This window comes from Nematostella vectensis, chromosome 14 (genome assembly GCF_932526225.1).
Source record: "Nematostella vectensis chromosome 14, jaNemVect1.1, whole genome shotgun sequence".
NCBI lineage: Eukaryota > Metazoa > Cnidaria > Anthozoa > Actiniaria > Edwardsiidae > Nematostella > Nematostella vectensis.
In genome coordinates, this window is record NC_064047.1 from 8,238,406 (window position 1) to 8,246,836 (window position 8,431).

General features: G+C 38.2%; 1 long non-coding RNA gene across 1 annotated transcript; it reads left to right on the forward strand.

The window, feature by feature from the left end:
* Window positions 1-120: 120 nt before the first annotated feature.
* LOC116614749 lies at window positions 121-4,500 on the forward strand. Its single transcript, XR_004294701.2, has 2 exons — window positions 121-359; window positions 748-4,500. It is a non-coding gene; the product is annotated as an uncharacterized LOC116614749 (long non-coding RNA).
* Window positions 4,501-8,431: the final 3,931 nt, after the last annotated feature.

Sequence of the window (8,431 nt, forward strand, 5' to 3'; positions counted from 1 at the left end):
ATGCTAATGCTAATGCTAATGCTAATACTGGTGGTGGTGGTGTAAATGATGATGATGATGATGATGATGGTGGTGGTGGTGGTGATGATAATAATATAATGTTGATGATGATGATGTTAATAATAATTATATTCTCAATTTAATTATATTGAATTGTATTTTCAGGTATTTATATAAAAAATAAGTAGATATTAAAAAATATGAAAATTCGAAACAAAAAAAACTATGTTTGGCGGGCGGTTGCGTTATCTAGTGCAATGTCTACATTGTTAGTGTCCAGTGTTCTTCTTATGGATCTTTAACCTCTCGTTTCTTTTCATCTCGTGTTGCCTATAGATCTGTTCAGGATTCTGTTCGAGGTAAGAGTCTGCATTTAGGTGGCATACCCTAACGTCAAAGAATGCCGATCTCTGTCTTTCCCAGAAACCTCGGGCGTGTATATCCAAGCGGGCGTCGGGAGCTCTGTTTGCGCCCCTGTTCAGTGTTTCTCCAGTTATTTGTTGAAGGTCTGGTGCCACTGCGACATCGTTGCAGACAGTGCGAATAAGCCCACTCCAAGGTCGCGAATATCATCCGTATCGCTGTTAAACAAAACCTCCCCTCTTGCATATCATTGCATGGTCTATATAAAACATATCTCCGCACAAACACACATCTTTGGTAGGTCGGAGATCGGCCAGTTGTGCCGCATCTTAATCGCGTCCCTGTATTCACGCTTGTTAAGATCATAACCCTGATCTTTTATAGGTATTACAGTGAGCCAGCTTGAGGACCCTTTCTCCGACTCTAGCTTTGCCGCTCTCAGAGATCTTGGCGATAGACTGTTCTAATTGACTTTTCCCTCCCCTTGAGGACCTCGTTTTTCTTAGTTCCCGCGTGGGATTTTGCGGAACGCATATCTGCCGCATCTGGAGGTTGATGGTTTTGAGCCACTGTCTGTGAGAGTGACTGACGCCTCGTATTCTAAAGATGACAATTCTGATGGATTTGCGAGGCCCGGTCCCCCCATACGTACTGGAAGTGCGAGTAAGCTGCGTTCGTCTGTAGAGACTTGGTGGTTTGTGATGGCGGGAATCAGCACTTCAATTATTGCATACTCAAGTGGCGCAAATAGGTCGGTGATATCGGGGAGAGTTCTTAAAAAGTACGTCCATCGATGACGCATACCAACGGTGAAAGCGGCGTAGCTCGCCTGAACCCAGTCCTCGACCTTGTCTCCAACATATTCCTCTAGGAAGGACCTGGATCCAAGAGCTGCACCAAGGTGTGGACTTCAGATGTTATGTTGATTGCAGTGTTAGCAGATGCCTCTCTTGCAGCATCCTCTCTGTCGGGCTTGGTAATTAACCAGCACTTTTTCGCATTCGGGTATTATCCGAGTGCTTGCGGAAACCGATGCGGAAAACGACACATCGAGATACGGAACACAAAGCATTGAGATGCGGAACATAACACATCGAGATACGGAACACAGCACATCGAGATACGGAAAACAGCACATCGAGATACGGAACACAAAGCATTGAGATGCGGAACATAACACATCGAGATACGGAACACAAAGCATTGAGATGCGGAAAACAACATAACGAGATACGGAACACAAAGCATTGAGATGCGGAAAACAACATAACGAGATACGGAACACAATGCATTGAGATGCGGTACACATCACATCGAGATAGGAAACAACATAACGAGATACGGAACACAGCACATCGAGATACGGAACACAAAGCATTGAGATGCGGAACACAGCACATCGAGGTACGGAACACATCACATCGAGATACGGAACACAAGGCATTGAGATGCGGAACACATCACATCGAGATAGGAAACAACATAACGAGATACGGAACACAGCACATCGAGATACGGAACACAGCACATCGAGATACGGAACACAGCACATCGAGATACGGAACAGAACACATTGTCGGACAGAAACCCGTTATCGACACTGTAGCAACTTGTTCTGTGGAAGTCTTACCTGGGTGGGACAAGATGAGAATAAGTCTCTCCCAGTAAATAATGCGCCCCCAGTACTCTTGACTCTCTCTAATCCGGTGGAATGGCGCACGCTGATTGGCTGTTGAGCGGTCCGGATCCGGACCGACCACTCACTCGAGAAAAATCAACAACAGAAAGGTATTTAGGAAATTATGTCTATAAGACAAAAGATGTTGGTAGACTTATACTTTCAAGTTTACTAAGTTTACAGGTTTAAAAGAATACAAAAGAATTGAAAAAAAAATGTTCGCTTTAAAAATCAATTCTTTTGCGGACCACTTATCTAAACATATTTTTTACAGAAGGCCAAAATTCCGACGTACAACCGTTGTAGAAAACGCAAGTTTTTTTTTTCTTTTTTCATCCTTTTAAAAGCACCGCCATATAAGGCTTGTGTTTCTTATTTTTCTCTTTTGGTCTGTTTTTCTCTGTTTTGTGCGTGTATTGTCACGCAGCGATATAAAAAGGAAAATGATAAAAAACAACAACAACAGAAAGGTTATTTTTCTACACTGTAATAGCAATTTGTTGCCGCTTTTCTTCAACAATGAGTTTCAATATTTATGCGAATGATTTCCGAACAAAGAGTGCCTTGCACTATGTCTTTAACAGATGAATATTGTAAATATTAATGGTAAATTACTCTATAGCACAGATCATCGCTAGAAGCTTTCATCTTTTAAGCGGCTCATTGGTTCATGACGGGAAAAGAGTTTAGCAATACACTTCTTTTGCAAAAATTGAAAATAAAAATAATTCGAAACATGAAGAAAACTTATTTTTTCTGAATGTGATTTTTGGCATAACACAAGGGAGTATATAAAAAAACGTACTTTCTAGGGACTTATTAGTCTCAAATATTGGGTTTCGTGCAGCTTTTAATTAATGCTCGATAATACTCATAATTTATCTAGAGAAATTCGATTTTATTCGGAAATCAAATAATTTTTATACGATTTCAACTTTCCGTATTTACTATCGGTAAAACCTTATCTTTTTTATGCGCAGTAGAAAAAATTACCGTAGGAAAAACAAAATCGATCTCAGCATCGAAATAATGTATATCCAAATTTTTCTCAAAGTTCGCAAAAATACTAATTAGAACATATCTATTAAAGAGCCGCAAATGCAAATGAGCATACCCGACTATTGAACTTGCCGATTTTTGAGTTCTCTATGAATATTATTTTTTTCCTTGTTGGTTATTAAATAATAAAAGAATAATAAAAGATCGATAGAAATAGAATAAACATGACGTTTGAAAAGGGTTCAACAAGTCGAGTGTCAGGACATCACTGTAGTTTAATTCTTGTTTTCAAAAACGGTTTTAAAACGGATATTTTAAAATGTGAGGAAAATAGAGTGAGTTTTATTCCGTTGCAAGCTAATCGCCATTTAATTTCATAACGAACTTATCCCGGTTTACGTTCTAAACCCCTCCTCATGTGAAAAAAGATACTCAATTCGGAACAATGAAAAAGCCATTCAAAAAAACATTTTAGAACGGGACTATTTTCTGGAATAAAATTGATTTTTGTTCCATGTGAACAGCTCTTGAATAATCGTTAATGAAACTCATCCCAGTATTTGCAAAAACAAGAGCTGTTCTGAAATAAGACTCGTTCTAGCAAAGTTATTTAAAAAAATAAAAAAAATGGCAAAAAAAGAAAACGTGCTAATCTATAACAGCAAATATACATAACACAGGGATATGACAATAATAAGATCGTGTAAAAAGTAGGTAATACATGATTGAAATGCTCGCATTCTTCAACCAAAATATATCCCTCCCATTATAGGACATTACGAAAAAGAATTTCCCCTTTTTTGCCATAAAAATAATAGATTCACATTTAATTTTTCTTATTTTTAAGGAAAAAGACTGTTAAACCCCGCCAGGTAAATGAGAAATCAAAAGAGAGTCTATTATGCCATTCAATACCATTCAAATTCCCTTTATGGTAATAGTCAACGGTAATATCGGAGAATTAGGGAATTAGCAAATAAGGTTAACATTTTTCAAGGGCACAAAACGGATCTGTTCCGCAGCCCGTCTTTTTTTTGCTGGCTGGGGAAATGTTAGACCCCTCGGCTGCTGGGGAAAAATTGTACCGAATGGTTCTGCTGGCAAATTTGTGGAGTCGAACTAGTTGTGCTGGGAATATTTTTGGAGGCGCTGGGGCGGATGCTTGGGAAATAAATCGTCCCGATCGGTTATACGGGCAATTATTCATGTGCTAAAATGCCTAACCACTGCTGGTAAAGAAAAAATAATAATTAACGGTCCCTCCTGGTAAAAAGGAAGATATTTCTCAGTAACTTTTAAAATGGATATTTTCGGCATCAGAACAGATCCAAACGACGAAATATGCCATTTTAACGTGTTTCGGTAAGGGCGGCTCGTTATATGCCCTTTTTTTTTTACCTCTACTTCTTTGTTTCACTTGGTTCGATGTGCACTGGAATAAACGATTAATCTTTCGATTCACAAGTGGTTCATGGTAGTGGTTCAGCCAGTTCGTTGCCAGTATGGTTAGGGAAGTTAGGAGTGATTTTCTATTTAAACCTATTTAAACTATTTAAACGTGTAGTCTCCCCCAGTATCGTGCAAATTACATAACACTGTTAGCTTACAACTACTTTCAAATGTATGCAGAATCCCGAGTTTCCAATTCTGTCATTCAATAATCATTCGACAAGATTAGTACTTCGTGGATGTCATAACCATTCTCAATTTTAAGACGATCTCTCAATCGTGTTCTTTACATCACCTTACATGAAGTATATTGCTAATCTCTTCTTTCGTGATCCATGAGCTCAAAAACAAAAAAGCGTTTAGCGAAGATATGGACTGGAGAGAAATTTCCCATCAATATTTACAAAACTCATCTGTTGAAGACACTTGCAGGGCACTTTTTGTTAGGAAATCATTCGTATACGATACCAAAAAACGCTACTTTGAACACGGGGACATGACAGACTGCCTTTGCTTAGCTTATTAGCTGTAAGCATATTTGTGAGCTTTATTTATTTTAAATCAGAATCCTTTCGTTCTAGGCCTGAATATATGTTTGTTCAGTGTTGTCAACAGATGCTGTGCAGATAGTTGTTAGCTTTCATGTTTTGAGCGGCTCACTGGATCATGCCGGAAGAAGAGCTAAGCAATACACTTCATGCAGTATGATTTTAGGAACTCGATGGGAGATCGTCTCTTATATGGGAATGCTTATGACATCCACGAAGTACTGGCCTTGTCGAATGATTTTCGAATGACAGAACATTGGAACTTGGGATTCCGCATACATTTTAAAATAGGTGTAAAAGACGCTAAGCATTGCTCAGCCCAGCTTTGCTACAAATAGTTGTATTTTTAGAGATGCAGCACGGTGTTGGAAAGTTAATGTTATCCCCGATCATGTAAACTAACCTATTTAAAAGTAAAACAGAATCCAGGATAGTAACGAGTGAAAGTTGCCTTCTGTTATCAAAAGTCACGTGAGTAGCATATTTACTCCCCGGCTTGCGCTTTCCATGACGCGTGGCTGCTAAGTCTCTCTTGTCTCTAAATTGACGGCGTGGAATTCATCCTTTTGTTAATCTATGCAAAAGTCGTTTCTGACACGTCAGCAGGTCAGTTAGATATTTATTACTTCCACTTTCTATTCGACATTTCACTTATTTGCTTTACATGGATCTCTTCATTGGTTAACTAAGCATGCGTAGTTAGTATTTAGCAAAACCAGTTTATATTTGCCAGGCTCAAATAACAGGTTAAAGATTACCTTTATCTTTAATCTTACCGCTGTTACATTACTTAATTTTGAAAATTAATATAGTCAAACTCTTCGTATTACTTTGCTTTTGTTATTTCTATCGAAGGAATTTAGTCTTAGTCATTAATATTATTTGATAGTTATGTTCTTCCAAAGTCAAAATCCGATCTAGTATTTTTACATTATCCTTAAACCAGTTTGACCAGTTTATTAATGAGTTAATTTTAATTTTTTAATGAGCTAAATTGATTTTTTCTGGTTAAAAAATTTCGACCCTCCCCTAATCTAAAGCACAAAAATGGTGACCCTCCCTTTAAAAGGCGGCCAAAAATTAAGGCCCTCCCCCGGGACAAAAAAAGCGTACTGGTTACTTTATTCAAAGTACACCATTCATAGTTTCTGAGGCTAAGTTCAAACGCCGTATTATCCATGAGCAGTATCCAATGCAAATGTGTGCAAATGAAGATGAAACAATCACTCCATTCATTTGCATGCATTTGCATTGAATACGGCTCGTGTAATACGACCTTTGAACAGGCTGAGATGCTCCACCTACGGCACGTTCTTCCAGGAGCACCAGCAAATTCTATAACCGTATGAGCACTTTTTACGGCGCCGTGCTGTACGAACAAAGAAAAGGGATTGGGCAATTTACCAAGAAAAAAAATATGCTATAGGGGGGTCTGGGAAAGCTCCCCCGTAAAAATTTTGCCATTTTGAACATTTGAAATAGAAACAGCATCATTGGCTCTAGCCCAACTGAAATTTTATTTACATATATTTTTATACCAACAATCTGAAAAGTTAGTTGGGGGGAGCGGGGAAAGTTTGACATGAATGGAATGCGTATGTTCAGTATTGGAAATTAATAAAAACAAAACTTCAAAAGATAAAAAAATTAGAAGGACTTAGGAGATAACGATTTTTAGCGCCAGCCAAACGAAAGTCTTGAAAGTGTAAGCAGAAGGTGCATCACATTCATTTAGCTTTATAAAAGGTGTCTGGGGGTTCTCCCCAGGAACTTGTGAAATTCCAGACTTTTAGGGGGCTCGGAAACTGATCAGAATATCTGTTCAAAAACCATGTATTAGTTAAGGCCATTCCCCAAATCTGAGTTAAAAAAAAAAACGCAACCCTCCCCATAAATATAGCAGCCTACCCCGTTAAATAACGCCCCCCCCCTTATTATTCCGTAAGGGATGAAGCCAGGTTTTATCTATGCAATGCAAACCTGTATACACCCCTTCATACATTTTTTTCATGGTTTCCGTTATTTAATATTATTAAGTGCTTATGTCCCATATCTAAAATGTATTTCTTATTTTTCTTCATCAACATCCTCGCTCATATGTGATTCGCTGTCTTCCTCGCTCTCTTTCTTTTCTGTTTTCTCGTGCCGCGCTTTTCTTGCAAGGAGAAGATCGAAAAGCCTTTTTGCTTCTTCTGCGTCATCTATAGCGTCAACCTTTATCAGGTTGACAACCTGGATTTAGTTGCATCTTTGAGAAATTTAGTGCCTTCACTTTTCCGAATTAATGTTTTCAGCCAATTCATCCACTTTCTGTCCAGCTTGTAGCTAATCTCTTGCTTGCGTCCCTTTATTATTGTCGTTGCCGTTCTTTCCTTTGCTTCTTCTTTCTTCGGTTTTCAGAAGGAGGGAAATGAAACTATGGGTAAAGAGTAAGGAGGGGGGGGGGGGGGGGGCATGGAAAAAACTGTTTCAGTTTTTTGTCAAATTTTTTATCATATTTATGAAGAACGTTTTGATATTTGCGATGCACGTTTTTGACACGCCTTGCTAGGGCGCCATTGTGTAGTTTAGCGCATGCGCATCCCCGCAGAACATGCTATTTTTTTATTCTTTTTATTTACCATAATAATGTTTGTTGTCATATGCAATATTCTTATTACAATTGGTGGGAGGACTAAACAAACCCTAACAGGCTTTTACAAGTAGTCCACCTTTCTAAAAGGATCATATATATATGGCTGCTATATATCATATACTATATATACAGTTATTCTTATTTTACTAATGTCATTTCTCACTTGTGTCGCAATCTGAAACATAAAGCAAGCGCGTTGTGATTCGTTCGCAAGAAAAAAAAAATTAACTCACTAATAATAAGAATAATATACAGATTTAATGTAATAACGTAAGCCTATTTTCGCGTCTAGTGACGTCATTGATGACATCACAATCACGTTACCATATTGGTGCACCCCCCTTGACACGTTCATGAGATAGGAATCTTTTTGTTCTTAATGAAATGGGAATATTTTTAGTGACGTCACCGATGACGTCAAACAAATCACCCATTTTGCACCCTCCTCGACACAAACATAACACCTGACAAGTTTGGTTGTAAAACACGTTTTTTTTTTTCTTTTTGCACTAAAAAATAACCGTCTTCTTAACTAACAGAGAAGTGGTCGGAGTCAAACTCTTCTTGTCACATGAGCAGGGTGGGGTCCGGACCCCCGTACCACATCTGGACAAGTACAGTAAAAAAAAAACCCGCGTGTAAGAACCTATAGGCAGACATTTTGGATTTTGAATACCCCAAAATATAAGAACCTACTAAGCTAAACAAATTCAAAAGGTTCTTCTATGATTAGTGACTATTGAAAATGAAACAAATTAC